The sequence below is a fragment of the Tenrec ecaudatus genome (assembly GCF_050624435.1).
Source record: "Tenrec ecaudatus isolate mTenEca1 chromosome 2 unlocalized genomic scaffold, mTenEca1.hap1 SUPER_2_unloc_8, whole genome shotgun sequence".
NCBI lineage: Eukaryota > Metazoa > Chordata > Mammalia > Afrosoricida > Tenrecidae > Tenrec > Tenrec ecaudatus.
In genome coordinates, this window is record NW_027457584.1 from 635,806 (window position 1) to 649,934 (window position 14,129).

The window sequence follows — 14,129 nt, forward strand, 5'->3', positions numbered from 1 at the left end:
ACGTACATAGTCCAAGTGCCCGCTAGGTAACCTAGATAGTCCAAGTGCCCGCAGGGATCCTTCATAATCCAAGTGCCTGCTAGGCAACCTAGATAGTCCAAGTTCCCGCTAGGTAACCTAGATAGTCCAAGTGCCCGTTAACTAACCTAGATAGTCCATGTTCCCCCTAGGCAACCTACATAGTCCAAGTGCCCGTTAGTTAACCTAGAATTCCAAGAGCCCGCTATTTAACCTAGACTGTCCAAGTGCCCGCTAGGTTACCTGCATAGTCCAAGTGCCCGTTCGTTAACATAGATAGTCCAAGTGCCCGCTAGGGAATCTATATAGTCCAAGTGCTGTCTAGGTAACCTAGAAAGTCCAAGGGCCCGCTAGTTAACCTACATAGACCAAGGGCTCGCTTGTTAACTTTGATAGTCCAAGTGCCCCTTAGTTAACCTAGACCGTTCAAGTGCCCGCTAGTTAACCTAGATCGTCCAAGTACTGGCTAGTTAACCTACATAGTCAAGGGCCCACTAGTTAACCTAGATTGTCCAAGTGTCCTCTATTTAACCTACATAGTCCAAGTGCCCGCTAGGTAACCTACATAGTGTAAGTGTGTGCTAGGTAAACTACATAGTCCAAGTGCCCGCTAGTTAACATAGATAGTCCAAGTGCCCTCTAGGGAAGGTACATATTCCAAGTGCCCGCTAGGTAACCTAGAGAGTGCAAGTACCCGCTAGTTAACCAACATAGTCCAAGTGCCTGCTAGGTAACCTAGACAATCCAAGGGCCTGCTAGTTAACCTACATAGTCCAAGTGCCCGCTAGGTAACCCACATAGTGCAAGTGTCCGCTAGTTAACCTACATAGTCCAAGCGCCCGCTAGTTACCATACATAGTCCAAGTACCCGCTAGTTAACTTACATAGTTCAAGTGTCCGTAGGGAACATACATAGTCCAAGTGCCCGCTAGGGAACCTACGTAGTCCAAGTACCCGCTAGTTAACCTAGATTGTCCAAGTGCACGCTAGTTAACCCACATAATCCAAGTGCCCGCTAGGTAACCTAGACAGTTCAAGTGACCACTAGGTTACTTACATAGTCCAAGTGCCTGTTCGTTAACCTACATAGTCCAAGTGCCCGCTATTTAACCTAGATCGTCCAAGTGCACGCTAGTTAACCTAGATAGTCCACGTGCCCGCTAGTTAACCTAGATAGACCAAGTGCCCGCTAGGGAACCTACCTCGTCTAAGTGCCCGCTAGGGAACCTATATAGTCCAAGTGCTATCTAGGTAACCTAGATAGTCCAAGGGCCCGCTAGATAACCTACATCGTCCAAGGGCCCGCAAGTTAACCTAGATAGTCCAAGTGCCCGCTAGTTAACCTACATAATCCAAGTGCCCGCTAGGTAACCTAGACAGTTCAAGTGACCACTAGGTTACTTACATAGTCCAAGTGCCTGTTCGTTAACCTACATAGTCCAAGTGCCCGCTAGTTAACCTAGATCGTCCAAGTGCACGCTAGTTAACCTACATAATCCAAGGGCCCGCTAGTTAACCTACATAGTCCAAGGGCCCGCTAGTTAACCTACATCGTCCAAGGGTCTGCAAGTTAACCTAGATAGTCCTAGTGCCCGTTAGTTAACCTACATAGTCCAAGTGCCCGCTAGGTAACCTAGACAGTTCAAGTGACCACTAGGTTACTTACATAGTCCAAGTGCCTGTTCGTTAACCTACATAGTCCAAGTGCCCGCTAGGTAACCTATATAGTCCAAATGCCCGCTAGGGACCCTAATAGACCAAGTGCCCGCTAGTTATGCTAGATAGTCCAAGTGCTCGCTAGTTAACCTTGATAGTCCACGTGCCCGCTAGATAACCTAGATAGACCAAGTGCCCGCTAGGGAACCTACCTAGTCCAAGTGCCCGCTAGGGAACCTATATAGTCCAAGTGCTATCTAGGTAACCTAGATAGTCCAAGGGCCCGCTAGATAACCTACATCATCCAAGGGCCTGCAAGTTAACCTAGATAGTCCAAGTGCCCGCTAGTTAACCTACATAGTCCAAGTGCCCGCTAGGTAACCTAGACAGTTCAAGTGACCACTAGGTTACTTACAAAGTCCAAGTGCCTGTTCATTAACCTACATAGTCCAAGTGCCCGCTAGTTAACCTAGATCGTCCAAGTGCACGCTAGTTAGCCTACATAGTCCAAGGGCCCTCTAGTTAACCTACATAGTTCAAGGGCCCGCTAGTTAACCTACATCGTCCAAGGGCCTGCAAGTTAACCTAGATAGTCCGAGTGCCCGCTAGGTAACCTAGACAGTTCAAGCGACCACTAGGTTACTTACATAGTCCAAGTGCCTGTTCGTTAACCTACATAGTCCAAGTGCCCGCTAGGTAACCTATATAGTCCAAATGCCCGCTAGGGACCCTAATAGTCCAAGTGCCCGCTAGTTATCCTAGATAATCCAAGTGCTCGCTAGTTAACCTAGATACTCCAAGTGTCCGCTAGTTAACCTAGATAGACCAAGTGCCCGCTAGGGAACCTACCTAGTCCAAGTGCCCGATAGGGAACTTAACATAGTCCAAGGCCTGCTAGGGAACCTACATAGTCCAAGTGCCTGTTAGTTAACCTAGATAGTACAAGTGCCCGCTAGGTAACCTAGATCGTCCAAGTGCACGCTAGTTAACCTACATAGTCCAAGGGCCCGCTAGTTAACCTACATAGTCCAAGGGCCCGCTAATTAACCTACATCATCCAAGTTTCTGCAAGTTAACCTAGATAGTCCAAGTGCCCGTTAGTTAACCTACATAGTCCAAGTGCCCGCTAGGTAACCTAGACAGTTCAAGTGACCACTAGGTTACTTACATAGTCCAAGTGACTGTTCGTTAACCTACATAGTCCAAGTGCCCGCTAGGTAACCTATATAGTCCAAATGCCCGCAAGGGACCCTAGTAGTCCAAGTGCCCGCTAGTTATCCTAGATAGTCCAAGTGCTCGCTAGTTAACCTTGATAGTCCACGTGCTCGCTAGTTAACCTAGATAGACCAAGTGCCCACTAGGGAACCTATCTAGTCCAAGTGCCCCTAGGGAACCTATATAGTCCAAGTGCTATCTAGGTAACCTAGATAGTCCAAGGGCCCGCTAGATAACCTACATCGTCCAAGGGCCCGCAAGTTAACCTAGATTGTCCAAGTGCCCGCTAGTTAACCTACATACTCCAAGTGCCCGCTAGGTAACCTAGACAGTTCAAGTGACCACTAGGTTACTTACATAGTCCAAATGCCTGTTCGTTAACCTACATAGTCCAAGTGCCCGCTAGTTAACCTAGATCGTCCAAGTGCACGCTAGTTAACCTACATAATCCAAGGGCCCGCTAGTTAACCTACATAGTTCAAGGGCCCGCTAGTTAACCTACATCGTCCAAGGGCCTGCAAGTTAACCTAGATAGTCCGAGTGCCCGCTAGGTAACCTAGACAGTTCAAGCGACCACTAGGTTACTTACATAGTCCAAGTGCCTGTTCGTTAACCTACATAGTCCAAGTGCCCGCTAGGTAACCTATATTGTCCAAATGCCCGCTGGGGACACTAATAGTCCAAGTGCCCGCTAGTTATCCTAGATAATCCATGTGCTCGCTAGTTAACCTAGATACTCCAAGTGTCCGCTAGTTAACCTAGATAGACCAAGTGCCCGCTAGGGAACCTACCTAGTCCAAGTGCCTTATAGGGAACTTACATAGTCCAAGGCCTGCTAGGGAACCTACATAGTCCAAGTGCCTGTTAGTTAACCTAGATAGTACAAGTGCCCGCTAGTTAACCTAGATAGTCCAAGTGCCTGCTAGTATACCTACATAATCCATGGGCCCGCTAGTTAACCTACATAGTGCAAGGGCCCGCTAGTTAACCTACATCGTCTAAGGGCCCGCTAGTTAACCTAGATAGTCCAAGTGCCCGCTAGTTAACCTACATAGTCTAAGTGCCCGCTAGGTAACCTAGACAGTTCAAGTGACCAATAGGTTACCTACATAGTCCAAGTGCCCGTTCGTTAGCCTACATAGTCCAAGTACCCGCTAGGTACCCAATATAGTCCAAATGCCAGCTAGGGGCCCTAATAGTCCAAATGCCCGCTAGTTAACCTAGATAATCCAAGTGCCCGCTAGTTAACCTAGATAGATAAAGTGCCCGCTAGGGAACCTATCTAGTCCAAGAACCGGCTAGGAAACGTACATAGTCCAAGTGCCCGCTAGGTAACATACATAGTCCAAGTGCCCGCTAGGTAACGTAGATATTCCAAGTGCCTGCTAGGGAAAGTACATAGTCCAAGTGCCCGCTAGGAAACCTAGATAGTCCAAGGGCCCGCTAGGTAACCTACATTGTTCTAGTGCCCCCTAGTTAACCTACATTCTCCAAGTGCCCGATAGGGAACCTACATAGTCCAAGTGCCCGCTAGGTAACCTACATAGTCCAAATGCCCGCTAGTTAACCTACATAGTACAAGTGCCCGATAAGTCACCTACATAATCCAATTGCCCGCTAGGGAACCTACATACTCCAAGTGCCCGCTAAGTAACCTACATAGTCCAAATGCCCGCTAGTTAACCTACATAGTCCAAGTGCCCGATCGGGAACCTATATAATCCAAGTGCCTGCTAGGGAACCTACATAGTCCAAGTGCCCACTAGGTAACCTACATAGTCCAAATGCCCACTAGTTAACCTACATAGTCCAAGTGCAATATAGGGAAACTACATAATCCAAGTGCCCGCTAGGGAACCTACATAGTCCAAGTGCTCGTTAGGTAACCTACATAGTCCATTGGCCCGCTGGTTAACCTACATATTCCAAGTGCCCGCTAGTAAACCCACATAATCTAAGTGCCCGTTAGCTAACCTAGATAGTCCAAGGGCCCGCTAGTTGACCTACATAGTCCAAGTGCCCGCTAGGTAACCTAGACAGTCCAAGTGCCCGCTAGTTAACCTACATAGTCCAAGTGCCCGATAGGGAACCTAGATAGTCCAAGTGTCCTCTAGTTAACTTACATAGTCCAAGTGCCCGTTAGTTAACCTAGATAGTCAAAGTGCCTGCTAGGTAACCTAGATATTCCAAGTGCCCACTAGGTAACCTACATAGTACAAGTTCCCGCTAGGTAACCTAAATAGTCCAAATGCCCGCTAGGGAATCTACATAGTCCAAGTGCCCGCTAGTTAACCTAGATAGTCCAAGTGCCTGCTAGTAAACCTACATAATCCATGGGACCGCTAGTTAACCTACATAGTGCAAGGGCCCGCTAGTTAACCTAGATCGTGTAAATGTCCGCTAGTTAACCTACATAGTCCTAGTGCCTGCTAGGGATCCTTCATAATCCAAGTGCCCACAAGGTAACCTAGATAGTATAAGTGCCCGCTAGTTAACCTAGATAGTCCTAGTGCCCGTTAGTTAACCTAGATATTCCAAGTGCCCACTAGGGGACGTACATAGTCCAAGTGCCCGCTAGGTAACCTAGATAGTCCAAGTGCCCGCAGGGATCCTTCATAATCCAAGTGCCTGCTAGGCAACCTAGATAGTCCAAGTTCCCGCTAGGTAACCTAGATAGTCCAAGTGTCCGTAAACTAACCTAGATAGTCCAAGTCCCCGCTAGGCATCCTACATAGTCCAAGTGCCCGTTCGTTAACATAGATAGTCCAAGTGCCCGCTAGGGAAACTATATAGTCCAAGTGCTATCTAGGTAACCTAGATAGTCCAAGGGCCCGCTAGTTGACCTACATAGACCAAGGGCTCGCTTGTTAACTTTGATAGTCCAAGTGCCCCTTAGTTAACCTAGATCGTTCAAGTGCCCGCTAGTTAACCTAAATCGTCCAAGTACTGGCTAGTTAACCTACATAGTCAAGGGCCCACTAGTTAACCTAGATTGTCCAAGTGTCCTCTAGTTAACCTACATAGTCCAAGTGCCCGGTAGGTAACCTACATAGTGTAAGTGTTGGCTAGGTAAACTACATAGTCCAAGTGCCCGCTAGGTAACATAGATAGTCCAAGTGCCCTCTAGGGAAGGTACATATTCCAAGTGCCGGCTAGGTAACCTAGAGGGTGCAAGTGCCCGCTAGTTAACCTACATAGTCCAAGTGCCTGCTAGGTAACCTAGACAGTCCAAGGGCCTGCTAGTTAACCTACATAGTCCAAGTGCCCGCTAGGTAACCTACATAGTGCAAGTGTCCGCTAGTTAACCTACATAGTCCAAGCACCCGCTAGTTAACATAGACAGTCCAAGTGCCCGCTAGGTAACCTACATAGTCCAAGTGCCCGCTAGGTAACCTAGACAGTTCAAGTGACCACTAGGTTACTTACATAGTCCAAGTGCCTGTTCATTAACCTACATAGTCCAAGTGCCCGCTAGTTAACCTACATCGTCCAAGTGCACGCTAGTTAACCTACATAGTCCAAGGGCCCGCAAGTTAACCTACATAGTCCAAGGGCCCGCTAGTTAACCTACATCGTCCAAGGGTCTGCAAGTTAACATAGATAGTCCAAGTGCCGCTAGTTAACCTACATAGTCCAAGTGCCCCCTAGGTAACCTAGACAGTTCAAGTGACCACTAGGTTACTTACATAGTCCAAGTGCCTGTTCGTTAACCTACATAGTCCAAGTGCCCGCTAGTTAACCTAGATCGTCCAAGTGCACGCTAGTTAACCTACATAGTCCAAGGGCCCGCTAGTTAAGCTACATAGTCCAAGGGCCCGCTAGTTAACCTACATCGTCCAAGGGCCTGCAAGTTAACCTAGATAGGCCGAGTGCCCGCTAGGTAACCTAGACAGTTCAAGCGACCACTAGGTTACTTACATAGTCCAAGTGCCTGTTCGTTAACCTACATAGTCCACGTGCCTGCTAGGTAACCTATATAGTCCAAATGCCCGCTAGGGACACTAATAGTCCAAGTGCCCGCTAGTTATCCTAGATAATCCAAGTGCTCGCTAGTTAACCTAGATACTCCAAGTGCCCGCTAGTTAACCTAGATAGACCAAGTGCCCGCTAGGGAACCTAACTAGTCCAAGTGCCCGATAGGGAACTTACATAGTCTAAGGCCTGCTAGGGAACCTACATAGTCCCAGTGCCTGTTAGTTCACCTAGATAGTACAAGTGCCCGCTAGGTAACCTAGATAGTCCAACAGCCCGCTAGATAACCTACATACTCCAAGAACCCACTAGGCAACATAGATATTTCAAGTGCCAGCAAGGTAACCTAGATAGTCCAAGTGCCCGCTAGGTAACCTACAAAGTCTATGTGCCCGCTAGGTTATCTATATAGTCCAAGTGCCCGTTAGGTAACCTTGATAGTCCAATTACCCGTTAGCTAACCTAGATAGTCCAAGTGTCCGCTAGTTAACCTACATAGTCCAAGTGCCCGATAGGGAACCTAGATAATTCAAGTGCCCGCTAGTTCACCTAGATCGTCCAAGTGCCCGCTAGTTAACCTACATAGTCAATGGGCCCGCTAGTTAACCTACATAGTGCAAGAGCCCGCTAGTCAACCTAGATCGTGTAAGTGTCCACTAGCTAACCTACATAGTCCACGTGCCAGTTAGCTAGCCTAGATAGTCCAAGGGCCCGCTAGTTGACCTTCATAGTCCAAGTGCCTGCTGGGTTACCTAGATAATCCAAGTGCCCGCTAGGGAACCTTCATAGTCTAAGTGCCTGCTAGGTAACCTAGATAGTCCAAGTGCCCGTTAGTTAACCTACATAGTCCAAGTGCCCACTAGAGGACATACTTAGTCAGTGTGCCCGTTAGCTAACCTAGATAGTCCAAGTGCCCGCTAGTTAACCTAGATAGTCCAAGTGCCCTCTAGTTAACCTAGACGTCCAAGTGCCCACTAGTTAACCTACATAGTCCAAAGGCCCGCTAGTTAACCTACAGAGTCCAAGGTCCGCTAGTTAACCTAGATAGTCCATGTGCTCGCTAGTTAACCTACATAGCACAAGGGCCCACTAGTTGACCTAGATAGTCCTAGTGCCCGCTAGTTAACCTAGAGAGTCCAAGTGCCCTCTAGTTAACCTAGATCGTCCAAGGGCCCACTAGTTAACCTACATAGTCCAATGGCCCGCTAGTTAACCTACAGAGTCCAAGGTCCGCTAGTTAACCTAGATAGTCCAAGTGCTCGCTAGTTAACCTACATAGTACAAGGGCCCACTAGTTGACCCAGATACTCCAAGTGCCCGCTAGTTAACCTAGATAGTCCAAGTGCCCGCTAGGTAACCTAAGTAGTCCAAATGCCCGATATGGATCCTACATAGTCCAAGTGCCCTCTAGGTAACCTACATTGTCCAAGTGCCCGTTCGTTTACCTAGATAGTCCAAGTGTCCGCTTGGTAACCTATACTGCCCAAGTGCCCGCCAGGTTACCTATATAGTCCAAGTGCCCGTTCTTAACCTAGATAGTCCAAGTGCCCGCTAGGAAACCTACATAATCCAAGGGCCCGCTAGGTAACCTAGATAGTCCAAGTGCCCGCTAGATAACCTAGAGTCCAAGTGCTCGCTAGTTAACCTACATAGTCCAAGTGCCCGCTATGTAACCTAGATAGTAAAAATGCCCGTTAGGTAACCTAGATAGTCCAAGTGCCCGCTAGGTAACTTACATTGTCCAAGTTCCCGCTAGGTAACTTAGATAGTCCAAGAGCCCGTTCGTTAACCTAGAAGTCAAAGTGCCCGCTAGGTAACCTAGACAGTCCAAGTGCCCGCTAGGTTACCTGCATATTCCAAGTGCCCGTTCGTTAACCTAGATAGTCCAAGTGCCCACTAGGTAACCTACATAGTCCAAGTGCCCGCTAGGTAACCTATATAGTCCAAGTGCCCGCTAGGTAACCTAGATAGTCCAAGGTCCCGCTAGTTAACCTACATAGTGCAAGGGCTCACTTGTTCACTTTGATAGTCCAAGTGCCCGCTAGTTAACCTTGATAGTCCAAGTGCCCACTAGTTAACCTAGATTGTCCAAGTGCCCGCTAGTTAACCTACATAGTCCAAGGGCCCACTAGTTAACCTAGATAGTCCAAGTGTCCTCTAGTTAACCTACATAGTCTAAGTGCCTGCTAGTTAACCTATATACCAAGTGCCCGCTATGTAAGCTAGATATTCCAAGGGCACGCTAGTTAACCTATATCGTCCAAGTGCCCGCTAGGCAACCTAGATAGTCCAAGTGCCCGCTAAGGAACCTACATAGTCCAAGTGCACGGTAGTTAACCTAGATAGTCCAAGGGCCCCCTAGTTAGCCTACATAGTCCAAGTTCCCGCTAGGTAACCTAGATAGTCCAAGTGCCCGTTCGGTAACCTAGATAGTCCAAGTGCCCTTTAGGGAACCTAGATATTCCAAGGGCCCGCTAGTAAACCTACATAGTCCTTGGGCCCGCTAGTTAACCTTCATAATCTAAGTGCCCGTTAGCTAACCTAGATAGTCCAAACGCCCGCTAGTTGACCTACATAGTCCAAGTGCCAGCTAGGTAACCTAGTTAGTCCAAGTGCCTGCTTGGTAACCTACATAGTGCAAATGTCCGCTAGTTAACCTACATATTCCATGTGCCCGCTAGGTAACCTAGATACTGCAAGTGCCCGCTAGTTTACCTAGAATAGTTCAAGTACCCGCTAGGTAAGCTAGATCATCCAAGAGCCCCCTAGTTACCCTACATAGTCCAAGTGCCCGCTAGTTAACAAACATAATATAAGTGCCCGTTGGCTAACCTAGATAGTCCAAGGGCCCGCTAGTTAACCTACATAGTCCAAGTGCCCGCTAGGTAACCTAGACAGTTCAAGTGACCACTAGGTTACTTACATAGTCCAAGTGCCTGTTCATTAACCTACATAGTCCAAGTGCCCGCTAGTTAACCTACATCGTCCAAGTGCACGCTAGTTAACCTACATAGTCCAAGGGCCCGCAAGTTAACCTACATAGTCCAAGGGCCCGCTAGTTAACCTACATCGTCCAAGGGTCTGCAAGTTAACATAGATAGTCCAAGTGCCGCTAGTTAACCTACATAGTCCAAGTGCCCCCTAGGTAACCTAGACAGTTCAAGTGACCACTAGGTTACTTACATAGTCCAAGTGCCTGTTCGTTAACCTACATAGTCCAAGTGCCCGCTAGTTAACCTAGATCGTCCAAGTGCACGCTAGTTAACCTACATAGTCCAAGGGCCCGCTAGTTAAGCTACATAGTCCAAGGGCCCGCTAGTTAACCTACATCGTCCAAGGGCCTGCAAGTTAACCTAGATAGGCCGAGTGCCCGCTAGGTAACCTAGACAGTTCAAGCGACCACTAGGTTACTTACATAGTCCAAGTGCCTGTTCGTTAACCTACATAGTCCACGTGCCTGCTAGGTAACCTATATAGTCCAAATGCCCGCTAGGGACACTAATAGTCCAAGTGCCCGCTAGTTATCCTAGATAATCCAAGTGCTCGCTAGTTAACCTAGATACTCCAAGTGCCCGCTAGTTAACCTAGATAGACCAAGTGCCCGCTAGGGAACCTAACTAGTCCAAGTGCCCGATAGGGAACTTACATAGTCTAAGGCCTGCTAGGGAACCTACATAGTCCCAGTGCCTGTTAGTTCACCTAGATAGTACAAGTGCCCGCTAGGTAACCTAGATAGTCCAACAGCCCGCTAGATAACCTACATACTCCAAGAACCCACTAGGCAACATAGATATTTCAAGTGCCAGCAAGGTAACCTAGATAGTCCAAGTGCCCGCTAGGTAACCTACAAAGTCTATGTGCCCGCTAGGTTATCTATATAGTCCAAGTGCCCGTTAGGTAACCTTGATAGTCCAATTACCCGTTAGCTAACCTAGATAGTCCAAGTGTCCGCTAGTTAACCTACATAGTCCAAGTGCCCGATAGGGAACCTAGATAATTCAAGTGCCCGCTAGTTCACCTAGATCGTCCAAGTGCCCGCTAGTTAACCTACATAGTCAATGGGCCCGCTAGTTAACCTACATAGTGCAAGAGCCCGCTAGTCAACCTAGATCGTGTAAGTGTCCACTAGCTAACCTACATAGTCCACGTGCCAGTTAGCTAGCCTAGATAGTCCAAGGGCCCGCTAGTTGACCTTCATAGTCCAAGTGCCTGCTGGGTTACCTAGATAATCCAAGTGCCCGCTAGGGAACCTTCATAGTCTAAGTGCCTGCTAGGTAACCTAGATAGTCCAAGTGCCCGTTAGTTAACCTACATAGTCCAAGTGCCCACTAGAGGACATACTTAGTCAGTGTGCCCGTTAGCTAACCTAGATAGTCCAAGTGCCCGCTAGTTAACCTAGATAGTCCAAGTGCCCTCTAGTTAACCTAGACGTCCAAGTGCCCACTAGTTAACCTACATAGTCCAAAGGCCCGCTAGTTAACCTACAGAGTCCAAGGTCCGCTAGTTAACCTAGATAGTCCATGTGCTCGCTAGTTAACCTACATAGCACAAGGGCCCACTAGTTGACCTAGATAGTCCTAGTGCCCGCTAGTTAACCTAGAGAGTCCAAGTGCCCTCTAGTTAACCTAGATCGTCCAAGGGCCCACTAGTTAACCTACATAGTCCAATGGCCCGCTAGTTAACCTACAGAGTCCAAGGTCCGCTAGTTAACCTAGATAGTCCAAGTGCTCGCTAGTTAACCTACATAGTACAAGGGCCCACTAGTTGACCCAGATACTCCAAGTGCCCGCTAGTTAACCTAGATAGTCCAAGTGCCCGCTAGGTAACCTAAGTAGTCCAAATGCCCGATATGGATCCTACATAGTCCAAGTGCCCTCTAGGTAACCTACATTGTCCAAGTGCCCGTTCGTTTACCTAGATAGTCCAAGTGTCCGCTTGGTAACCTATACTGCCCAAGTGCCCGCCAGGTTACCTATATAGTCCAAGTGCCCGTTCTTAACCTAGATAGTCCAAGTGCCCGCTAGGAAACCTACATAATCCAAGGGCCCGCTAGGTAACCTAGATAGTCCAAGTGCCCGCTAGATAACCTAGAGTCCAAGTGCTCGCTAGTTAACCTACATAGTCCAAGTGCCCGCTATGTAACCTAGATAGTAAAAATGCCCGTTAGGTAACCTAGATAGTCCAAGTGCCCGCTAGGTAACTTACATTGTCCAAGTTCCCGCTAGGTAACTTAGATAGTCCAAGAGCCCGTTCGTTAACCTAGAAGTCAAAGTGCCCGCTAGGTAACCTAGACAGTCCAAGTGCCCGCTAGGTTACCTGCATATTCCAAGTGCCCGTTCGTTAACCTAGATAGTCCAAGTGCCCACTAGGTAACCTACATAGTCCAAGTGCCCGCTAGGTAACCTATATAGTCCAAGTGCCCGCTAGGTAACCTAGATAGTCCAAGGTCCCGCTAGTTAACCTACAAAGTGCAAGGGCTCACTTGTTCACTTTGATAGTCCAAGTGCCCGCTAGTTAACCTTGATAGTCCAAGTGCCCACTAGTTAACCTAGATTGTCCAAGTGCCCGCTAGTTAACCTACATAGTCCAAGGGCCCACTAGTTAACCTAGATAGTCCAAGTGTCCTCTAGTTAACCTACATAGTCTAAGTGCCTGCTAGTTAACCTATATACCAAGTGCCCGCTATGTAAGCTAGATATTCCAAGGGCACGCTAGTTAACCTATATCGTCCAAGTGCCCGCTAGGCAACCTAGATAGTCCAAGTGCCCGCTAAGGAACCTACATAGTCCAAGTGCACGGTAGTTAACCTAGATAGTCCAAGGGCCCCCTAGTTAGCCTACATAGTCCAAGTTCCCGCTAGGTAACCTAGATAGTCCAAGTGCCCGTTCGGTAACCTAGATAGTCCAAGTGCCCTTTAGGGAACCTAGATATTCCAAGGGCCCGCTAGTAAACCTACATAGTCCTTGGGCCCGCTAGTTAACCTTCATAATCTAAGTGCCCGTTAGCTAACCTAGATAGTCCAAACGCCCGCTAGTTGACCTACATAGTCCAAGTGCCAGCTAGGTAACCTAGTTAGTCCAAGTGCCTGCTTGGTAACCTACATAGTGCAAATGTCCGCTAGTTAACCTACATATTCCATGTGCCCGCTAGGTAACCTAGATACTGCAAGTGCCCGCTAGTTTACCTAGAATAGTTCAAGTACCCGCTAGGTAAGCTAGATCATCCAAGAGCCCCCTAGTTACCCTACATAGTCCAAGTGCCCGCTAGTTAACAAACATAATATAAGTGCCCGTTGGCTAACCTAGATAGTCCAAGGGCCCGCTAGTTAACCTACATAGTCCAAGGGCCCGCTAGTTAACCTACATGGTCCAAGGGCCCGCTAGTTAACCTAGATAGTCCAAGTGCCCGTTCGTTAACCTACATAGTCCAAGTGCCCGCTAGGTAACCAATATAGTCCAAATGCCCGCTAGGGGCCCTAATAGTCCAAATGCCTGCTAGTTAACCTAGATAGTCCAAGTGCTCGCTAGTTAACCTAGATAGTCCAAGTGCCCGCTAGTTAACATAGATAGATAAAGTGCCCGCTAGGGAACCTATATAGTCCAAGTATCCGCTAGGATACGTACACAGTCCAAGTGCCCGCTAGGTAACGTACATAGTCCAAGTGCCCGCTAGGTTACGTAGAGAGTCCAAGTGCCCGCTAGGGAACGTACATACTCCAAGTGCCCGCTAGGTAACCTAGATAGTCCAAGTGCCCGCTAGTTAACCTACATTGTCCAAGTGCCTGCTAGGTTACCTAGATAATCCAATGCCAACTAGTTAACCTACATAGTCCAGGTTCCAACTAGGTAACCTAGATAGTCCAAGGGCCCCCTAGTTAACCTACATTCTCAAAGTGCCTGATAGGGAACCTACATAGTCCAAGTGCCTGCTAGGTAACATACATAGTCCAAATGCCCGTTAGTTAACCTACATAGTCCAAGTGACCCATAGGGAACCTACATAATCCAAGTGCCCGCTAGGGAACCTACATAGTCCATGTGCCCGTTAGGTAACCTAGATAGTCCAAATGCCAGCTAGGGAACCCACATAGTCCAAGTGCCCGCTAGGGAACTTCCATAGTCCAAGGGCCCGCTAGGGAATCTACAAAATCCAAGTGCCCGTTAGTTAACCTAGAAAGTCCAAGTGCCCGCATGGTAACCTAGATAGTCCAACAGCCCGGTAGGTAACCTACATACTCCAAGTACCCGCTAGGTAACGTAGATAGTTCA